Source organism: Chlorocebus sabaeus, chromosome 21, assembly GCF_047675955.1.
Source record: "Chlorocebus sabaeus isolate Y175 chromosome 21, mChlSab1.0.hap1, whole genome shotgun sequence".
NCBI classification, from domain to species: Eukaryota; Metazoa; Chordata; class Mammalia; order Primates; family Cercopithecidae; genus Chlorocebus; species Chlorocebus sabaeus.
This window is the reverse complement of record NC_132924.1, coordinates 2,518,172-2,540,378: the sequence shown is the minus strand read 5'-3', so window position 1 is coordinate 2,540,378 and position 22,207 is coordinate 2,518,172. Positions and strand designations below refer to the sequence as shown.

The 22,207-nt window shown below is 38.4% G+C and overlaps 1 protein-coding gene and 1 pseudogene across 1 annotated transcript in view; one reads left to right on the top strand and one right to left on the bottom strand.

Moving 5' to 3' along the window:
- The window catches only part of ZNF92 (zinc finger protein 92), a 141,480-nt gene that overhangs the window by 63,911 nt on the left and 55,362 nt on the right, over nt 1-22,207 (top strand). The window lies entirely within an intron of this gene.
- Nucleotides 8,099-10,833, bottom strand: LOC140709611 (probable ribosome biogenesis protein RLP24 pseudogene; annotated as a pseudogene).

The window sequence follows — 22,207 nt, the reverse complement described above, 5'->3', positions numbered from 1 at the left end:
TCTTTACCATCTTTAAATGCTATTTCTTAGAGCATTTTCCGAATGACTGTAGTGCATTTTCTGGAAAATTTTACTGCCAAAGCAGGATTTAGACTATGATATAGCTGTTAAGTGCTGTTGTCATTTCCTGTGCTCAAAATAAAGTTGTTTCTTGGCCGGGCATGGTGGCTCATGTCTGTATTCCCAGCACTTTGGGAGGCCTAGGTGGGTGGATCATCTGAGGTCAGGAGTTCAAGACCAGCCTGGCCAACATGGTGAAACCCCATCTCTACTAAAAATACAAATAATTGCCAGGCATGGTGGCAGGCACCTGTAATCCCAGCTACTTGGGAGGCTGAGGCAGGAGAATTGCTTGAACCTGGGAGGCGGAGGTTGCAGTGAGCCGAGATTGTACCACGGGCGACAGAGCGAGACTCCATCTCAAAAAAAGATAAATAAAATAAAGTTGTTTCTTAACTATACCTGTTATTCTCCTGTAGCAACCAGGGATGATTGGTCTCATCCATGTTAAGAAAGAAAGAGAGAGAGAGAGAGAGAAAGGAAGAAAGAAAACCAGGAAGAAAGAAAGAGAGAGAGAGAGAGAAAAGAAAGAAAGAAAAAAAAGAAAGAATAAAAAGGACCAGGCACGGTGACTATCATGCCTGTAATCCTAGCAAATTGGGAGGCCGAGGCAGGTGGATCACTTGAGGTCAGGAGTTTGAGACCAGCCTACTCACCATGGTAAAAGCACATCTCTACTAAAAATGCAAAAATTAGCCAGGCATGGTGGCACGTGCGTGTAATCCCAGTTACTTGGGAGGCTGAGGCAGGAGAATTGCTTGAACCCAGGAGGCGGCAGTTGCAGTGAGCCGAGCTGGTGCCCCTGCACTCCAGCCTGGGTGACAGAGTGAGACTCTGTCTCACAAAAAAATTATAAAAAAGAAAAAAAATTTACTGCTATACAGTAGACACCAATTATTGCAAATGTGTCCACTCCAGAAGTGCACAAGCACATTTGAACACTGTAGTTATGTAGCAAAATTATTTCTTAATAGTACATCAATGTAGCATACAGAATTTTGTGGGTAAATATTTCTCTTATTTTTGTTGTACAATTCATATTACTGGGTTTCTCTTTTAGGGTAGATTCCTTGACATCAGTTTATTGTGTTTTTGGTTTTACTTATGCATTATAACTTTGGATGACAATTTGCAACTCTATATATGCAATTTAAGTGAATGTGGGGCTTAATTAGAAAATGAATCAGTCAGATGGCTGTCATTTTTAAATTGCACATATGAATGTGCATGTTGTGTCTATAAATATGACCCCAACTTTGTTCACAGTTTATCTTATATGTTTTTTCTTGGCTGATATTTTATGTTTTTTTTTTTCTTGTCTAGGTGAGTAGTCAGGAAAATCATCTTAATTTTACGATGTGTTTATTGATGAATCTGTATTTTATCTATGTGAAACACTTTTGTGATTTGAAGGTGATTTTTGGATAGCTTTATAACTGATTTTTTTAGTTATCCTTTAAGAAAAATATTGTGGTAAAGAACATAACATCAAATTTACCATCTCAAATCTTTTTTTTTTTTTTGAAATGGAGTCTTGCTCTGTTGCCCAGCCTGGAGTGCAGTGACACAATCTTGGCTCACTGCAACCTCCACCTCCTGGGTTCAAGCAATTCTCCTGCCTCAGCCTCCCGGGTAGCTGAGATTACAAGCGTGCACCACCACGCCCAGCTAATCTTTTCGTATTTTTAGTAGAGACAGGGTTTCACCATGTTGGCCAGGCTGGTCTCAAACTCCCCACCTCAGGTGATCCAACCACCTCGGCCTCGATCTTTTTAAGTGTATGTTTCAGTTGTGTTATGTATAGTCACATTTTTTATGCAAAAGACCTCTAGAATGTTTACATCTTGCAACACTTTATATAATAACTGCCTATTTCACCTTTATATAACAACTGCCTATTTCACCTTCTCTCTACCCCTTGACTAATGCCATTCTACTTTATGTTTCTATTTGACTACTAACATATTTCATAAAAATGAAATCATACACTATCTGTCACTTTGTTACTGGCTTATTTCAGTTAACATTCTCAAGATTTATTCTTAGAGAATGTGATCAAATTTCCTTTTTAAAGGCTGAATTACACTATTGTGTGTATATGTGTGTGTATACATATGTTGTGTGTATATATATACTCACTATAGTGCACATATGTGTGTATATATATTTGGCATATATATATATTTGTATACACCATATTTTTTTAATTGCTCATTAGGGACATCTGGGTTGCTTCTACCTTTTGGATTTTGTAAACATTGCTGTAATAAACAAATATTGTGTGTGTGCAGATATCTCTTCCAGGTTATGTGTCTTATATTTTGTATGCATACTTAGATGTGGAATTGCTGAATACTATGACAATTCCATTTTTAATTTTTTGAAAAACCTCCATATTGTTTTTTATACTGGCAGTCATATTTCCCCACCAGCAGATTACAAATGTTCTCTCTCATTTCTCCACATTCTTGACAGATTTTTTTGTAGTGATTATTCTAATTGGTGTGAGATAATATCTCATTGTATTCTGCTTTGCATGTTTGTAAATCATCCTTTCAAATGCTTATTGGCCATTTGCATATTTTTCAAGAAATTTCCGTTCAATTTTGTTCTCATTTTTAATTTCGTTCTTCATTTTTTTGTTGTTGAGTTTTAGGAATTGTTTATATGTTCTTGGTACTAATACCAATCAAATATGTGATTTGCAAATATTTTTACCTTTTTCTACTTCACCATTTCCTTTGATGTGTAGAAATTTGGAATTTGATATACTCCCATTTTTCTGCTCTTTGTTACTTATACATTTAATTCCATACATAAACAAGTGCTAAGACTGATGTCATATTTTCTCCTATATTTTTTCTAAGAATTTCATTAGTTATGTTTTTTATGTTTAGTTAATCCATTTAAAAGATTGTTTTGTATCTGGAGAAAGGAAAGGATCCAAGTTTGTGGTGTTTTTAATGAAGATATTCAGTTTTCAACATTATTTGTTAAAGACTCTTCTTTCCCCATTGGGTGATTGTGGCAACATTGTGGAAGTTCAGTTGATCACATGCAAAAGAGCTTTCTATTCTGGGCTTTCTATTCTGTTCCCTTATACAATTATCTGTCTTTATGTCAGTACCACCTTGTTTTTATTTCTGTAGCTTTGTTACATGTTTTGAAACCAGGAAGTGTAATGCCTCTTTGTTCTTGTTTTTTTGGGAATACTTGCCTAGTCATTGTCCCTAAAAGAAATTTTAGGATTCTAAAAATATTTCTGCAAAAAAGTACCATTGGGGTTTTGATAGATATAAAGTTGAAGTTGTACATAACTCTTGGTAGTATTAAAATCTTAAAAATATTAAATTATTTTACCCTTGAACAAAAATATGTTCAAGCATGTGTTTAAATAATTCCAAGTAATTTTGGATTTGCCACTTTTTCTTCTTTTAATGTCTAGTTTCATTTTATTTTGGTCAGAGAAGATATATTTCATGATTTCAGTCTTTTACAATTTTATGTCTTGTTATATATCCTAACAGAATTTGCCATGTGCAATTGAGAATATTGTGTCTTCTGCCAGTTTTGACTGGAGAGTTTTGTACATGTTTATTAGGTCTATTTGCCTATAATGTTCAAGTTTTCTGGTTTTTTTGATTGACCTTATATTTGATTTTTCTATTCATTATTGAAAGTGAGGTCTGGTCTAGAAGTGCACAATTATTGTGTTGCCGTGTATTTCTTGCTTCACTTCTGTCAATATTTCGTGTAATATACACACATAAATATGTAAATTTATAACTGTTATAGATTCCTGGTAAATAGACCTTTTTTTATTTTTTAATTTTGTGGATACATAGTAAGTGTATATGTTAATGTGTTTCTTGAGTTGTTTTTTTTTTTTACAGGCCTAAAGTGTTTAATAATGACACCACGGTAAATGAGATATACATCACCTCCAGCATTTACTATTTTTTTGTATCATGAATATTCCAATTATACTTTTTTAGTTATTTTGAAACATACAATAAGTTATTGTTGACTGTAGTCACACTGTTGTGCTATCAAATACTAGCTCTTATTCATTCTAATTACATTTTTGTACTCATTAATCATCCCTCCTCACTACCCTTCTCTGCCTCTGATAACTATAATCTACTCTTTATCTCCATGAGTTCAGTTGTTTTAATTCTTAGATCCCACAAATAAGTGAGAACATGCAGTTTTTGTCTTCCTGTACCTGGCTTATTTTACTTAATATAATATCCTCCAATTCTATCCACTTTGTTGTAAATGATAGAATCTCATTTTTCATGGCTAAGTTGTACTATATTGTGTGTGTGTATGTAGTATATTTTCTTTATTCATTTCTCTGTTGATGCATACTTAAGTGGATCCCAAAACTTTGCTATTGGGAATAGTGCTGCAATAAACATGGGAGGCCAGATATCTATTTGGTATATTAATTATTTTTATTTTTTAGTATGTATACCTAGAAGTGTGAATGCTGGATCATGTGGTAGTCCTATTTTTAGTTATTTAAGGAAACTCCATACTGTACTTCATAGTCACTGTACTAATTTATATTCCCAGAAACAGTGTATGAGAGTTCACTTTTCTTCACACTTTCAGCAACATGTATTATTGCCTGTCTTTTGGGGAAAAGTCATTTTAGCTGGAGTGAGATGATATCTCATTGTAGTTTTGATTTGCATTTCCCTTACAATCAATGATGCTGAGCACCTTATTATATACCTGTTTGTCATTTGTATGTCTTCCTTTGAGAAACAATCATTTTATCCAACCTTAATGGAATTATTGCATTTTTTCCATAGCATTTTTAAGTACCTTATATATTCCTGTTATTAGTCACTCGTCATATAGATACTATGCAAACAGTTTTCCCATACTGTGGGTGTTCTCTTCACTTTGTTAATTGTTTTCTTTGCAGTACAGCAGCTTTTTAATTTGCTGTGATCCTGTTTGTTCCTTTTTTTTTCTTTTTTTTTTTTTTTTGAGACAGAGTTTTGCTCTTGTTGCCCAGGCTGGAGTGCAATGGCGCAGTCTCGGCTGTGGTACAACCTCCGCCTCCCAGGTTGTGGTACAACATCCGCCTCGCAGGTTCAAGTGATTCTCTTTCCTCAGCCTCCCAGGTAGCTGAGATTACAGGTGTGTGCCACCATGGCCGGCTAATTTTTGTATTTTTAGTAGAGATGGGATTTTGCCATGTTGGCCAGGCTGGTCTTGAACTCCTGACCTCAGGTGATCCACCCACCTCAGCATCCCAAAGTGCTAGGATTACAGGCATGAACCAGCATGCCCAGCCCTGTTTGTTCATTTTTGCTTGGTTGCCTGCGCTTGTGAGGTACTACTCAAGAAATTTTTGATCAGTCCAGTGTCCTGGAGAAGTTCCCTAATATTTTGGGATTTTTTTAGTAGCTTCATAGTTTCAGGTCTTAGATCTAAGTCTTTAGCCCATTTTGCTTTTATTTTTGTATATGCCAAGAAATAGAGATCTAGTTTTATTTTTCAGCATATGGATATTTTTTTCCTCAGCATCATTTATTGACAAGACTGTCCCTTTGCCAATGTATGTTCTTGGCACCTTTGTTGAAAATAGGTTCACTGTAGATATACACATTTTTTTCTGAGTTCTCTATTCTGTTCTGTTAGTCTATGTGTCTAATTTTATACCAGAACCATGCTGTTTGGGTTACTATAGTTCTGTAGTATAATTTGAAGTCAGGTAATGTAATTTCTGATTTTGTCCTTTTGCTCATGATGGCTTTAGTTGTTCTGGGTCCATTGTTCAATATACATTTTGGAATCTTTTTTTCTGTTTCTGTGAAAAATGTCATGGTATTTTGATACAAATTGCATCAAATCTCTACATTGTTTTGGGTAATAGGAACATTTTAACAGTATTGTTTCTTCCAGTCCATAAAAATTGAATATCTTTCCATTCTTCTGTTTTATAGTTTTCATTATAGAGATCTTGTTTCTTTGGTTTAGTTTATTCTTGGGTATTTCTTTCTATTTGTTGCTATTGTAAATGGGATGACATGCTTGATTTCTTTTTCAGATTATTCACTTTTGGCATTTAGAAATGCTACTAATTTTTTTGAGATGGAGTTTTTATTATTAATATTATTATTATTGTTATTGTTATTTTTGAGACGGAGTCTTGCTCTTTCACCCAGGCTGGAGTGCAATGGTGCGATCTCAGCTCACTGCAGCCTCTGCCTCCTGGGTTCAAGCAATTCTCCTGCCTCAGCCTCCCAAGTAGCTGAGATTATAGGCGTCTGTCACCACACCCAGCTAATTTTTGAATTTTTCATAGAGACGGGGTTTTGCCATATTGGCGAGGCTGGTCTCGAACTCTGACCTCAAGTGATCTGCCCCTTTTGGCTCCCAAAGTGCTGGGATTACAGATTTGAGTCACCGTGCCAGGCCACAATGCTACTACATTTTGTATGTTGATTTTGTGTGCTGCAATTTTACTAAATGTTTTAATTAGTTCTAATAGTTTGTTTTGATGGAGACTAAGTTTTCCAAATGTAAGATTATATCATCTGCACACAATATTACTTTGATTTATTTCCTCCTTATTTAAATGCCCTTTATTTCTTTCTCTTGTCTGATTGCTGTAGCTACAGCTTCCCTGACTATGTTGAATTAGAGTGGTGAAAGTAAGCATCCTTCTTTTGTTCCAAATCTTAGAGGAAAGACTTTCAGTTTCTCCCCATTTAATATAATTGAGATGTGGTTCTATCATATATGGGCTTTGTCATGGTGAAATATGTTCTTTCTATACCTATTTTTTTTAGGGTTTTCTTATGAAGCAATGTTAAATTTTATCACATGTATTTTAAGCATTACTTAAAATATTCATAAGAATTTGTCTTCAATTATGTTCATATAATGTATCACATTGATTGATTTGTGTATGTTGAACCATCTTTTTATCCCTCAAATAAATTCCAATTGGTCATGATGAATGATCTTTTTATTTATTTATTTTTTACTTTTAAAATGGTTTTATTTTATGTGCAAATAATGAACAGATGTTGTACCCACAAATTCTACTTTACAAAAACAGGATTTTTTTTTTTGTTTTTAAGAAAACTACATAATAACTTTTAAAAGGCACTGGGATTCCTCTGCTTCTAGATCATTGCTAGGCTAGAAGAATAAAGTTTGTTCTACCAGGAATCACAAGTTAGAACTGAGTATCCTCCAAAGTGAAAATTCTAGAGTGTAGTGCCATTCCAGGCAAAGATTATTCAGTTCTCATCCCCAACTTCCATAGCTATCTATCAGAATGGTTAAATCAGGTCAAAACAGTCCAGCATAATTAGACTTCATCGAACAATGCCATTATGCTTTCTAAGATGCAAATAAACCAAAACAGGGTATACTAAAATCAAAATATTACTTGACACGGTCATACAAATGGTTAGTTCCTTGTATCTGCCCCCTACCTTTTTTTTTTTTTTTTTTTTTTGAGACAAAGTCTCACTCTGTCGCCCAGGCTGGAGTGCAATGGGGTGATCTCGGCTAACTGCAACATCCACCTCCTGGGTTCAAGCGATTCTCCTGCCTCAGCCTCCAGAGTAGCTGGGATTACAGGTGCCCACCACTGCGCCTGGCTAATTTTTTGTAGTTTTAGTAGAGACTAATTTTAGTTTTACCATGTTGACCAGTCTGATTTCGAACTCCTGACCTCAGGTGATCTGCCTGCCTCTGCCTCCCAAAGTGCTGGGATTACAGGTGTGAGCCACAGTGCCCGGCCATATCCCCCTTTTATAACATTAATAAAGGGAATATTTTACTGCAAAGAATATTTTTTATGCATTACTAGCCATGAATTTTTGCCATTAGTTATTATTGCAAATGCTACCTAGTGCCACTGTCCAAATGGCATAGCCATTTTACGTCCACAATTCACTTCTATAGTTATAAGTAGAATCTTCATGATTTAAATAAGTACAGCTGTCAGTGAAGATTTAACACTGGATGCAGTCTGACATCCGTAATATCTGATGTTTTGTAGATAACAATGTAGGAAAGATATATTTTAATCACTTTTCATTTAAGTGACCTTATGTAAAAAATAAACCAATAATTTAGCAGTTCCAATTCTCTAAGGACATTTTCAAATGTATATAAATGGTTACAGAGATTTTTAAGAAATGTCTTCCATGTCCACATCCTCTTGTAACTGCTGTACCATTTTCTCTTCCAGCTGCTTCCCTTTGCCTGCAAAGCTCGGATAAGATGAATGTTTTGCTTGACTTCTTTGATATCCTGAACATTTTGTAGCTCTTTCTTTTTCTTGTATCTGTTCATTATAAATTTAGCTTGGTGTTTCTGTTTGATCTCTTCAACTCTCTTCATTGCATCAATAGTTTTATTTCATAGCTCTCGCTGGTATTTGATAGGTTCATTTCTACGTTTTTCAAATTCAAATGAACTATCCACTGTAAGGTCTTTACCAGCTGCTTTTCAGACGGAATGCTTTGGTCTACCTAACTTTGCGAGGATTGCACTTCTTTTTAAAGTTTTTATGACATTTAGATTTACAAAATCTGAACACCTTGCAATCATTGCGGATGAACATCATGCCATGGCCAGAACAGATGGGCCCCAAACAGAAATAACACATCTTGACATGCGTGTCGAATCCGTGGGTCCCCACCGACTGAATGCCAAGCTCGAGAGGAAGTTGAATGATGTTTTTAATGTGTTGTTGAATTTGATTTTCTAGTATTCTCATGAGAATTTTTACAATGATGTTTATCAGAGATAAGGCAGTTTTCCCTACTCTTGCACAGCCTTTCTCACCTGTCACTATGTAAGATGTGCCTGCTTCCTTTTCTGCTGTGATTGTAAGTTTCGTGAGGCCTTCCTGGCCATGTGGAACTATGAGTCAATTAAACTTTGTTTATAAATTTTCCAGTGTTGGCCAGGGGCGGTGCCTCACGCCTGTAATCCTAGCACTTTAGGAGGCTGAGGTGGGTGGATTACCTGAGGTCAAGTTTGAGACCAGCCTGGCTGACATGGTGAAATCCCATGTCTACTAAAAATACAAAATTAGTCAGACATGGTAGCAGGTGCCTGTAATCCCAGCTACTCAGGAGGCTGAGACAGGAGAATCACTTGAACTTGGGAGGTGGAGGTTGCAGTAAGCCAAGACCGTACCACTTCACTCCAGCCTGGGCTAAAGAGCCAAACTCCGTCTCAAGAAAAAAAACAAATTACCCAGTCTTGGGTAGTATTTTTTGTTTGTTTGGTTGGTTGGTTTTTGAGATAGGGTCTCACTCTGTCACCCTGGATGGAGGGCAGTGGTATGATCTTGGCTCACTGCAACCTCCACTTCCCAGGTTTAAGTGATTCTCCTGCCTCAACCTTCTGATTCCCTGGGACTACAGGTGTATGCCACCATGCCCAGCTAATTTTTGTATTTTTAGTAGAGACAGGGTTTTGCCATGTTGGCCAGGCTGCTCTCAAACTCCTGACCTCAGGTGATCCACCTGCCTGACCCTCCCAAAGTACTGGGATTACAGGCATGAGCTACTGCGCCTGGCCTCAGGTAGTATCTTTATGGCAGTGTGAAAATGAACTAATACAGGAAATTGGTACTGCGTAGAGTAGAGTAGGGTTACTGCGTAGAGTAGGGTTACTATAAGGATACTTGAAAATGTTGAGATGACTATGGAACTGGGTAGTGGGCAGAAGTTGTAGGAATTTGGAGAGCTCAGAAGAGGACAGGAAGATGTGGGACAGTTTGGAGCTTCCTAGAGACTTGTTGAACGATTTTGACCAAAATGCTGATAGTGATTTAAACAATGAAGTCCAGGCTGAGGTGGTCTCAGATGGAGATGAGAAACTTATTGGGACCTAGAGTAAAGGTCACTCCTGCTATGTTTTAGCAAAGAGGCTGGTGGTATTTTGCCCCTGCCCTAGAGATGGTGTGAAACTTTGAACTTCAAAGAGATGATTTAGGATATCTCGTGGGAGACATTTCTAAGCATCAAAGCATTCAAATGTGACCTGGGTTATTCTGAAAGCATTCAGTTTTATGCATTCACAAAGAGATTATTTAAAATCGGAACCTCCCAGCACTTTGAGAGGCTGAGGCAGGTGGATCACCTGAGGTCAGGAGTTCAAGACCAGCCTGGCCAACTTGGTGAAACTCTGTCTCCACTAAAAATACAAAAATTAGGCTGGGCGCGGTGGCTCACGCCTGTAATCCCAGCACTCTGGGAGGCTGAATCAGGTGGATCACGAGGTCAGGAGATCGAGATCATCCTGGCTAAAATGGTGAAACCCCATCTCTACTAAAAATACAAAAAAAAAAAAAAAAATTAACTGGGCATGGTGGTGCACCTCTGGAGTCTCAGCTACTCGGGAGGCTGAGGCAGGAGAATGGCGTGAGCCTTGGAGGTGGAGCTTGCAGTGAGCCGAGATCGTGCCACTGCACCATCCAGCCTGGGCAACAGTGCGAGACTCTGTCTCAAAAAAAAAAAAGTATATATCTATATAGACAAAAATTAGCTGAGCGTGGTGGTGGGCGCTTGTAGTCCCAGCTACTTAGGAGGCTAAGGCAGGAGAATTGCTTGAACCTGGGAGGTGGAGGTTGCAGTGAGCCCAGATGGCACCACTGTGCTTCAGCCTGGGCAACAGCGGGAGACTCCGTTTCAAAAAAAATAAATTTAAAACATAAAATAAAATTGGAAATTATGTTTGTTCGTTTGTTTATTTATTTATTTATTTATTTATTTATTTATTTATTTATTTTTCAGACACTCTATTGCCCAGAGTGGAGTGCAGTGGCACAATCTTGGCTCAGCACAACCTCTGCCTTCCAGGTTCAAACAATTCTCCTGCCCCAGCCTCCCGAGTAGCTGGGATTACAGGCACAAGCCACTACTGCCTGGCTAACTTTTTTATTTTTAGTAGAGACAGGGTTTCACCATGTTGGCCGGGATGATCTTGAACTCTTGACCTCAAATGATCCACCTGCCTCATCCTCCCAATGTGCTGGGATTACAGGCGTGAGCCACCATCCCCAGCCAAGAACGTATGTTTAAAAGGGAAACAGAGCATAACAGTTTGGAAAATGTGCTGCCTTAAGATGCAGTAGAAAAGGAAAATTCATTTTCTGGGAAGAAATTCAAGCCAGCTGCAGAAACTTGCAAAAGTAACAAGGAGCCAAGACAATGGAAAAAATGTCTCCAGGACATGTCAGAGAACTTCACAGCAGCCCCTCCCATCACAGGCTCAGAAACCTTGGACAGAAAAATGGTTCTGTGGGCTGGGTCCAGGGCTCCCCTGTTGTGTGCAACCTCAGGACATGGTGCATTCTGTCCCAGCCATGACTAAAAGATGCCAACATACAACTCGGGACATTTTTTTCAGAGGGTGCAAGCCCCAATCCTTGGTAGCTTCCATGTGGTGGTAGGTCTGCAGGTGCACAGAAGTTAGGAACTGAGGTTTGGGAACCTCCCCCTAGCTTTCGGAGAATGCCTGCAAATGCCTAGATGTCTAGGCAGAAGCTCACTGCAGAGGTGGACCCCTCATAGCAAATCTCTGCTACGGCAGTGTGGAAGGGAAATTTGGGGTTGGAGCCCTTATACAGAGTCAGCACTGGGGTACTGCCTAGTGGAGCTGTGAAAAGAGGGCCACCATCCTCCAGACCCTAGAATGCTAGATTCACCAACAGCTTGCACCGTGCACCTCAAAAAGCCAAAGATACTTAATGCCAGCCTGTGAAAGTAGCCAGGGGGCAGGGGCTGTACCTTGCAAAACCACAGGAGTGAAGCTCCTCAAGGCTGTGGGAGCCCACCCCTTCTTTCATCAGCATGACCTGGATGTGAGACACGAAGTCAAAGGAGATTATTTCAGTGCTTTAAGATTTAATGATTGCCCCATTGGATTTTAGACTTGCATGTGGCCTGTAGCCCCTTTGTTTTAGCTAATTTCTCCCATTCGGAATGGGAGCATTTATCCAGTGCCTGTACCTCCATTGTATCTTGGAAGTAACTAACTGGCTTTTAATTTTACAGGCTGCTGAGCAGAAAAGACTTTCCTTGTCTCGGATGAGACTTTGGACTTGGACTTTTGGGTTAATGCTGGAATAAATTAAGACTTTGGGGGACAGTTGTGAAGGCATGATTTGTTTTAAAATGTCAAAGGGACATGAGATTTGGGAGAGGCCAGGGGTGGAAGGATATAGTTAGGCTTTGCGTCCCCACTCATATCTCATCTTGAATTGTAATCCCCAGGTGTTTACGAAGAGACCTGGTGGGAAATGATTTGACTATAGGGGCGGTTTTCCCTATGCTCTTCTTGGGATAGTGAATTCTCATGAGACCTGATGGTCTTATAAGGCAGTTTTCCCTGTTCTTCCATGCTCTCTCTCACCTGCTGCCATGTAAGACATGCCTACTTCTGCTTTCACCGTGATTATAAGTTTCCTGAGACCTCCCCAGCCATGCAGAACCGTGAGTCAACTAAACCTCCATTGTTTACAAATTACCCAGTCTTGGTTAGTATTTTTATAACATTGTGGGAATGCACTAATACAGTCTGTTTTGTTAAAAGACTAAGTTTCAACTCGGAGCCAGGATGACTGACTAGACACAGCCAAGGGAAACAACTGACAAGACACTGAGACATTGCAATTTCCATCCCATTCTGAGCCTTCTTCAGATGAAATGCATTGCAAGTGGGCAGAGGGAGGACACAGATCTAGACTGCCAGTTTTTTTTTTTTTTTTTTTTTCTTTGAGACGAAGTCTCATTCTGTCACCCAGGCTGGAGTGCAATGGTGTGATCTCGGCTCACTGCAACCTCCGCCTCCCAGGTTCAAGCAATTCTCCTGCCTCAGCCTCCTGAGTAAGTGGGATTACAGGCATGTGCCACCACGTCCGGTCATTTTTGTATTTTTAGTAGAGATGGGGTTTCACCATGTTGGTCAGGCTAGTCTTGAACTGCTGACCTCGTAATCCACCTTGGCCTCCTAAACTGTTGGGATTACAGACATGAGCCACTGTGCCCCACCTAGACTGCCCTTTATATTTACTTAAAATTCTGGAGCACTTTAGCCTGAGGGGCTAGCAACAACTCAGGTACCAAGTGCTGGGATAAATAATTTTCTCTGTCTAGGGCTGATCAAAGTGTTCCCGCCATGGGCAGTGGCCAAATTCTGCCTTGGATTACTTCCTGCTAAGACAGGGCAGCACTGAGTTTCAATGCAAAGTTCAACAATCCCTTGCTCTCCTTCCCCTAAGCATACAAATTCTCTTTGTGCCGCATATTACTGCTGAGAAATGAGGGATAAGTGGTGTAGGAAATTCTAGACTGTCTTTCCCTCTTCAGTGCCTCTATTTTGTTAAAACCGGGTACTGTAATTACTCACATAATTTTTGGTTGTCGTGAAGGTGCTTTCTTGTGTGAATAGTTGTTCAATTTGGTGTTCCTACATGGGATGATTGCTAGAGGGCTCTCATCAGCCATCTTGCTCCACCTCTGTCTCTCTTCTTTTTTACCATTATGAAATGACAATCTTAGTCTCCTGTGACAGTTGTTTACTTAATGTGTATTTTGTCTAGTATAATTATGACTACCTTACCAAATCATGGTTATTATTTGCATGGAATATGTTTTTCCATCCTGATACTTTCGGCCTATTTAACTCCTGAGAGCTAATATGACCCTATTGTGGAAAGCATATTGTAACGTTTTGTTTGTTGTTAATTCCTTTAGCTGTTGTATTTATTTTCATTAAAGATTTTAGTCCATTTATAAATAACATAATCTCTAATGGAAAAGTTACTATTACCATTTGGTTTGTATTTCTTTTCTGTGTTTCCTGTGGATATGTTTTTCTTCATTTGCTCTCTGTCTTCATTTTTTTTTAGTGATTTTGTAGTGACATGCTTTGATTCCTTTCTCATTTTTTTGTTATACTTTCTGTAAGTTTTTTTTATGATCATCTTAAGAAATGCAAAGTACATAAAACATTAAATTTATAGCTATATTTTATTCTAATAAGGTTACTTCAATTAAATCATAACCATACATCTTTACATCTGCCATTGTTTATTGTCACAAATATTTTATTTCTTATCAACAAATATTTATGCTGTTTTTTATTTTTTCAAATTCTATAACATTTTAAAAGCTTTATGCACCATGATTATAATAGTAGCAAACTTTTTATCTGTCTAAATATTTCCCTTTAAAAAGAGTGTTATATTTACCTGTGGTTTTATGACACTGTCCTGCATTATTTCACTTTTCAACATATTGGACTCCCTTTAACACGTCTTCTAGTACTGTACTAGTTGCTAAGAACACACTCAGATTTTGTTTATCTTGGAAAGTCTTTATTATTGTCTTAGTTTTTTTTTTTTCTGACGGAGTCTCAATCTATTGCCCAGGCTAGAGTGAAATAGCACGATCTCAGCTCACTGCAACCTCTGCCTCCCGGGTTCAAGCGATTCTCCTGCCTCAGCCTCCTGAGTAGTTTGGATTACAGGCACCCACCATCATGCCTGGCTAATTTTTATACTTTTGGTAGAGATGGGATTTCGCTATGTTGGTCAGGCTGGTCTCAAACTCCTGACCTCGTGATCTGCCTGCCTCAGCCTCTCAAAGTGCTGAGATTACAGGCATGAGCCACCGTGCCCGGCCTGAGATTTTTATTTCTTAAAGGTCAATTTCTAGAGATTCATTTTTTTTCTTTCAAGGGGAGAAGTTTTTTGGTTTCTCTATATGTGCAGTGATCTTTTGATGAAACTTGGTTATTTATGAAACAGCTGTCTAACGTAACATTTATAGGCTGGCTTATTATAGGGCAATACTCACAGCAGTCAGCCAGGCTATCAATTCTGGATGCTTTATGAACATATCCTCAGGTATATCTTCTCTGGACTTCTGTATGTGTGTTTTTTGTTTGTTTGTTTTTGTTTTTTGGTGTTTTTTTTTTTTTTTTGGTGAGACGGAGATTTACTCTTGTTGCCCAGGCTGGAGTGCAATGGCACAACCTCGGCTCACCGCATGCTCCGCCTCCCAGGTTCAAGCGATTCTCCTACCTCAGCCTCCCGAGTAGCTGGTATTACAGGCATGTGCCACCACACCAGGCTAATTTTGTATTTTTAGTAGAGATGGAATTTCACCATGTTGCCAAGGCTGATCTTGAACTCTTGACCTCAGGTGATCCGCCCGCCTCGGCCTCCCAAAGTGCTGGGATTACAGGCCTGAGCCACTGCTCCCCGCCTGTGTGTGTTTTTTGAATTGAAGAGTTTTTTTATTTTTCATTCCTTTTTCAAATCCTGTAATATTGTGATTTCTTTGTTTACTTTCTGTGGTATTCCAATTTCTCTAGTAATATAACAAGCATCAACCTTCTTCTTAGCAGAAATAAACTGTTTTCTTCATTACTTCATCATTTCCTATAATGCATCATGTAGGGGAGATGGAATGTAGTCTACAGTCAGTCCTGGAGAAAGATAAAATTTTAAACACATCTTCTATTGTTCTGATTTTCTCCTGAGAGATATAACGGGAGTTTTTTTGTTTTTTTGTTTTTCTGAGTCCAGTTAATATTGTGGAAAATATGAATGGGTATAATGGACAGTCTTTAAACAAGACCTGGTTACTTTGTACAGCAACAGGAATATACATGGAATGTAAAAAGAGAGGAGACAATTGCCATAAATCCTGATGGGTGGGAAGGAATGAACAGATAACACATGTGTGAGGTCCAAAGTTCAGTGGAAAACCAAAGTTTTAAATGTAGCTTTGGAAGCTCTGCTGCAATGGAACTGATTCTTTTTTTCTCAAACAGGGTTTTGCTTTGTCACCCAAGCTGGAGTCTCATAATCTCAGCTCACTGCAGCCTTGACCTCCTGGTCTCAAGCAATTTTCTCCCCTCAGTCAGCCAAGTAGCTGGGATTACAAGCATGTGCCATCACACCTGGTTAATTTTGTTTATTTTTTAAGTAGAAATGAGGTCTCACTATGTTGCCCAGGCTGGTCTCAAATTCAAGCACTCCTTCTGCCTTGGCCTCACAAAGTTCTTTGGTTACAGACATGAGTCACTGTGTTTGTCCTGGAATTGGTTCTTGAGAATTTGAGCTTTATTTGTCTTGTGACCACAGAGAAAAATTTTCTGCCTATGCTTATAATGTTCTTAAATCCTTGAAGGTTTCTCCTATCCCTCCAGTGATTTTCTAGTGCATTCACAGTTAGAGCCAAAGTCCTTTCCTTATCCTGGGAGGGCTTGCATGATCTGACTGCCCTTCCATTGCTTTTGGAGATCTGTGGCAATCTGTGCATATTTTCTGAGACCTGTATGTTATTTTTAATGTTCTGTTTGTGCCTTATGTCCAAATCATTTGAGGAATAGTGGAGAAATTGAGATTTCACTCAGAAATTTCAGAAATACCAGGGACAGATGTCATATGTTTTTATCTTTATAATTTCCACTCAATAGAGTTTTCATATGTGATCTTAAAGAAAATCAGACTTTGACATTTCATCATAGCACAAAGCATCTTACTAAATGTGAGAATAATTATCAATTTTATTTTTAAAATTTATATTAGAAGAAACTCAGCTTAGAAATTTAAACTACATATGTTTAATGCCTCTAGTGTAGAATATTTTTTATGTCTACTCATCTCAGGAAATTCATAAAGAAACTAATGTCAAAGAGGAACTTGGAACATTACCCAGCATATAGTAAATTTTAATTGTTACTTATTTATAATAACTTTATTTTAAAATTATGTCGGCTGGGCACGGTGGCTTACACTTGTAACCCCAGCACTTCGGGAGGCCAAGGTGGGCAGATCATCTGAGGTTGGGAGTTCGAGACCAGCCTGGCCAACATGGTGAAACCCCATCTCTACTAAAAATACAAAAATTAGCCAGGTATGGTGGTGTGCGCCTGTAATCCCAGCTACTTGGGTGACTGAGGCAGGAGAATCACGTGAGCCTAAGAGGAGAAGGTTGCAGTGAGCCGAGATCGCACCACTGCACCCCAGCATGAGCGACAGAGTGAGACTCCATCTAAAAAAAAATAAATAAACAAAAATAAAATTGTCGTCTTTAACATAAATATTATCAGAATTGTGTGCTATATGTGTTCACTTTGTAATCTGAAATATGCCAAATTTGCTTGCAATTCTAGATTTAAAAGTTCTGAAATAAAATGGTTGATTTTACATGCCTTTTTTAAAAATTGTTTTACTTTAAGTTCTGGAATACTTGTGCAGAATGTGCAGGTTTGTTACATAGGTATACATGTGCCATGGTGGTTTGCTGCACCGATCAACCCGTCCTCTAGATTTTAAGTACAACATGCATTAGGTATTTGTCCTAATGCTCTCCTTCCCCTTGCCCCCATCCCCTGACAGGCCCCGGTGTGTGATGTTTCCCTCCCTGTGTCCATGTGTTCTCATTGTTCAACTCCCACTTTTGAGTGACAGCATCCAGTGTTTGGTTTTCTGTTCCTGTGTTAGTTTGCTGATGGCTTCCAGCTTTATCCATATCCCTGCAAAGGACATGATATGGCTGCATAATATTCCATGGTATATATGTACCACATTGTCTTTATCTAATCTATTATTGATGGGCATTTGGGTTGGTTCCATGTCTTTGCTATTGTAAACAGTGCTGCAATAAGCATACGTGTGCATGTGTCTTTATAGTCGAATGATTTGTATTCCTTTGGGTACATACCCAGTAATGGGATTGCTGGGGCAAATGGTATTTCTGGTTCTAGATCCTTGAGGAATCACCACACTATCCTCCACAATGGTCAAACTAATATACATTTCCACCAACAGTGTAAAAGCGTTCCTATTTCTCCACAGCCTTGCCAGCATCTATTGTTTCTTGACATTTTAATAATTGCTATTCTGACTGACGTGAGATGATATCTCATTATGGTTTTGATTTGCATTTCTCTAATGATCAATGATGTTGAGCTTTTTTTTCATATGTTTGCTGCATGAATGTCTTCCTTTGAGAAGTGTCTGTTCACATCCTTTGCTCACTTTTTGATAGTGTTGTTTTTTTCTTGTAAGTTTGTTTAAATTCCTTGTAGATTCTGGATATTAGACCTTTGTCGGATGGGTAGATTACAGAAATTTTCTCCCATTCTTTAGGTTGCGTGTTCACTCTGATGTAGTTTCTTTTGCTGTGCAGAAGCTTTTTGGTTTAATTAGATCCTGTATGTCATTTTGGCTTTCGTTGCAATTGCTTTTGGCATTTTTGTCATGAAGTCTTTGCCCATGCCTATGTCCTGAATGGTATTGCCATTTTCTTGTAGGGTTTTTATGGATGTCGGTTTTACATTTAAATCTTTAATTCATCTTGAGTTAGTATTTGTATAAGGTGTAAGAAAGGGATCCAGTTTCAGTTTTTTGCATATGGCTGGCCAGTTTTCCCAGCACCATTTATTAAATAGGGAATCCTTTCCCCATTGTTTGTTTATGTCAGGTTTGTCAAAGATCAGATGGTCGTAGATGTGTGGGGGTATTTCTGAGGTCTCTGTTCTGTTCCATTGGTCTGTCTGTTTTGATACCAGTACCATGCTGTTTTGGTTACTGTAGCCTTGTAGTATAGTTTGATGTCAGGTAGTATGATGCCTTTCTTTTTGCTTAGGATTGTCTTGGCTATACAGGCTCTTTTTGGTTCCATATGAATTTTTATTTTTTTATTTTTATGTTTTTGAGAAAGAGTTTCGCTCTTACTGCCCCGGCGGGAGTGCAATGACGTGATCTTGGCTCACTACAACCTCCACTTCCTGGGTTCAAGCAATTCTCCTGCCTCAGCCTCTTAAGCAGCTGGGATTACAGGCATGCGCCACCATGCCTGGATAATTTTGTATTTTTAGTAGAGATGGGGTTTCTCCATATTGGTTAGGCTGGTCTCGAACTCCTGACCTCAGGTGATCTGCTTGCCTCGGCCTCCCAAAGTGCTGGGATTACAGGTGTGAGCCACTGCACCTGGCCATGAAATTTAAAATAGTTTTTTCTAATTCTGCGAAGAACGTTAATGGTAGTTTAATGGGAATAGCAATGAATCTATAAATAACTTTGGGAAGTACAGCCATATTTATGATATTGATTCTTCCTATCCATGAGGATGAAATGTTTTTCTAATTGTTTGTGTCCTCTCTTATTTCCTTGCGCGGTGGTTTGTAGTTCTTGAAGAGGTCCTTCACATCCCTTATTAGCTAACTGTATTCCTAGGTATTTTATTCCCTTTGTAGCAATTGTGAATGGGAGTGCATTCATGATTTGGCTCTCTGCTTGTCTATTATTGGTGTACAGAAATGCTTGTGATTTTTGCACATTGATTTTTGTATCCTGAGACTTTGCTGAAGTTGCTTATCAGCTTAATGATTTTTTGGGTAGAGACAATGGGATTTTCTAAATACACATTCATGTTATCTGCAGACAGAGACAATTTAACTTCCTTTCTTCCTATTCGAATACCCTTTCTTTCTTTCTCTTGCCTGATTGCCCTGACCAGAACTTTCAGTACTATGTTGAATAGGAGTGGTAAGAGAAGACATCCTTGTCTTCTGCCAGTTTTTAAAGGGAATGCTTCCAGTTTTTGCCCATTCAGTATGATATTGGCTATGGGTTTGTCATAAATAGTTCTTATTATTTTGAGATATGTTCCATCAATACCTAGTTTATTGAGATTTTTTATTTTTAACATGAAGGGATGTTGAATTTTATTGAAGGCCTTTACTGCATCTATTGAGATAATCATGTGGTTTTTGTCATTGGTTCTGTTTATGTGATGGATTATGTTTATTGATTTGTTTATGTTGAACCAGCCTTGCATCCCAAGGATGAAGCCAACTTGATTATGGTGGATAAGCTTTTTGACGTGCTACTGGATTTGGGTTGCCACTATTTTATTGAGGAGTTTTGCATTAATGTTCATTGGAGATATTGGCATGAAGTTTCCTCTTTTACTATGTCTCTGCCAGGTTTTGGTATCAGGATGATACTGGCCTCATAGAATGAGTTAGGGAGGAGTCCCTCTTTTTCAGTTGTTTGGAATAGTTTCAGACGAAATGGTACCAGCTCCTCTTTGTACTTCTGGTAGAATTCAGCTGTGAATTCATCTGGTCTTGAGTTTTTTGGTTGGTAGGCTATTAATTACTGCCTAAATTTCAGAACTTGTTATTGGTTTATTCAAGGATTTGACGTCTTCTTGATTTAGTCTTGGGAGGGTGTGTGTGTCCAGAAATTTATCCATTTCTTCTAGATTTTCTAGTTTATTTGCATAGAGGTGTTTATAGTATTCTCTGATTGTAGTTTGTATTTCTGTGGGATCAGCGGTGATATCCTGTTTATCATTTTTTACTGTATCTATTTGCTTCTTTTCCTTTTCTTCTTTATGAGTCCAGCTAGTGGTCTATCTAGTTATTTTTTTTCAAAAAAACAGTTCCTGGATTCATTGATTTTTTTGAAGGGCTTTTTGTGTTTCTATGTCCTTCAGTTCTGCTCTGATCTTAGTTATTTCTTGTCTTCTGCTAGCGTTTGGATTTGTTTGCTTTTGCTTCTCTAGTTCTTTTAATTGTGCTGTTAGGGTGTTGATTTGAGATCTTTCTTTTTTTTTGAGACAGAGTCTCACTCTTGTTCCACAGGCTGGAGTGCAGTGGCCGGATCTCGGCTCACTGTAAGCTCTGCCTCCCGGGTTCACGCCATTCTCCTGCCTCAGCCTCCTGAGTAGCTGGGACTACAGGCCCCGCCACCGCGCCCAGCTAATTTTTTGTATTTTTAGTAGAGACGGGGTTTCACTATGGTCTCGATCTCCTGACCTTGTGATCCGCCCGCCTCGGCCTCCCAAAGTGCTGGGATTGCAGGCGTGAGCCACCGCGCCCGGCCTAAGTAAGTTTCTTAATCCTCAGCTCCAATTTGATTGCACTGTGGTCTGAGAGACTGTTAGTTATAATTTTAGTTCTTACGCATTTGCTGAGGAGTGTTTTACTTCTAGTTATGTGGTCAATTTTACAGTAAGTGCCATGTGGCTCTGAGAAGAATGTATATTCTGTTGATTCGGGGTGGAGAGTTTTGTAGATGTCTGTTAGGTTCCCTTGATCCAGAGCTGAGTTCAAGTTCTGAATGTTCTCGTTAATTTACTGTCTCATTGATCTAATATTGACAGTGGGGTGTTAATAACATGCTTGAGTTTATATGTCATATAAAAAGTAAATTAAACAATTTTTATTCACCTTGCACCTATTAAAGTGTTTGCCTCTTATGTTTATTGCATGCAAAACATTATTAGCATTTTCATCCACTTTTTTTACCCTTTATGTAAATGATAATATAATTTATTCCTAATTGTTCCTTTAATATATAAGTGTTTCATATTTTATAATATTCATAGTGTTTCTGCGCTTGGAAATAAAAGGCTTTTAGTTACTTCTTAAGGCTGGATTGTAGCCTTTCCAGTTTGTGTAAGAAAAGCAGCAATATATTAGTAACAAGTTTTTCTGGTATCATTTTATGCTTATTCTTTAAAATTTTTTATTAAAGCTTTTACTAAATAATCATAATGCATTTTGGTGAAATGTTATTACTGTCACTGTGATACTAATAATTTAAAAACTGTGCTCTTTTTTTGTTTGTTTGTTTTGTTTTTTGAAATGGAGTTTCTCTCTGTCACCCAGGCTGGAGTGCAGTGGTGCTATCTTGGCTCACTGCAGCCTCCACTTCCCGGGTTCAAGTGATTCTCTTGCCTCAGCCTCCTGAGTAGCTGGGAATACAGGCGTGCACCACCACACCTAGCTAATTTTTGTATTTTTAGTAGAGACAGGGTTTCATCATGTTGGCCAGGCTGGTCTTGAATTTCTCACCTCAGGTGGTCCACTCGCCTTGGCCTCCTAAACTGCTGGGATTATAGTCATGAGCCACTATTCCCAGCCAAATCTGTGTGCTCTTCACGCATTCCCAGTCATAGTAGAAAACTGTAGTTATCTAGAAAAATTTTTCTGGATAAAATCTTAAGTCGTACACTATTTTTATTTAGGTTTTTATGGTTTAAAGTTTCTTTTAAATTTCTTTTGCAGTTTTATATTTCTGTGTTTCTAATTTCAGGGTAGGCCACCTTACATAATT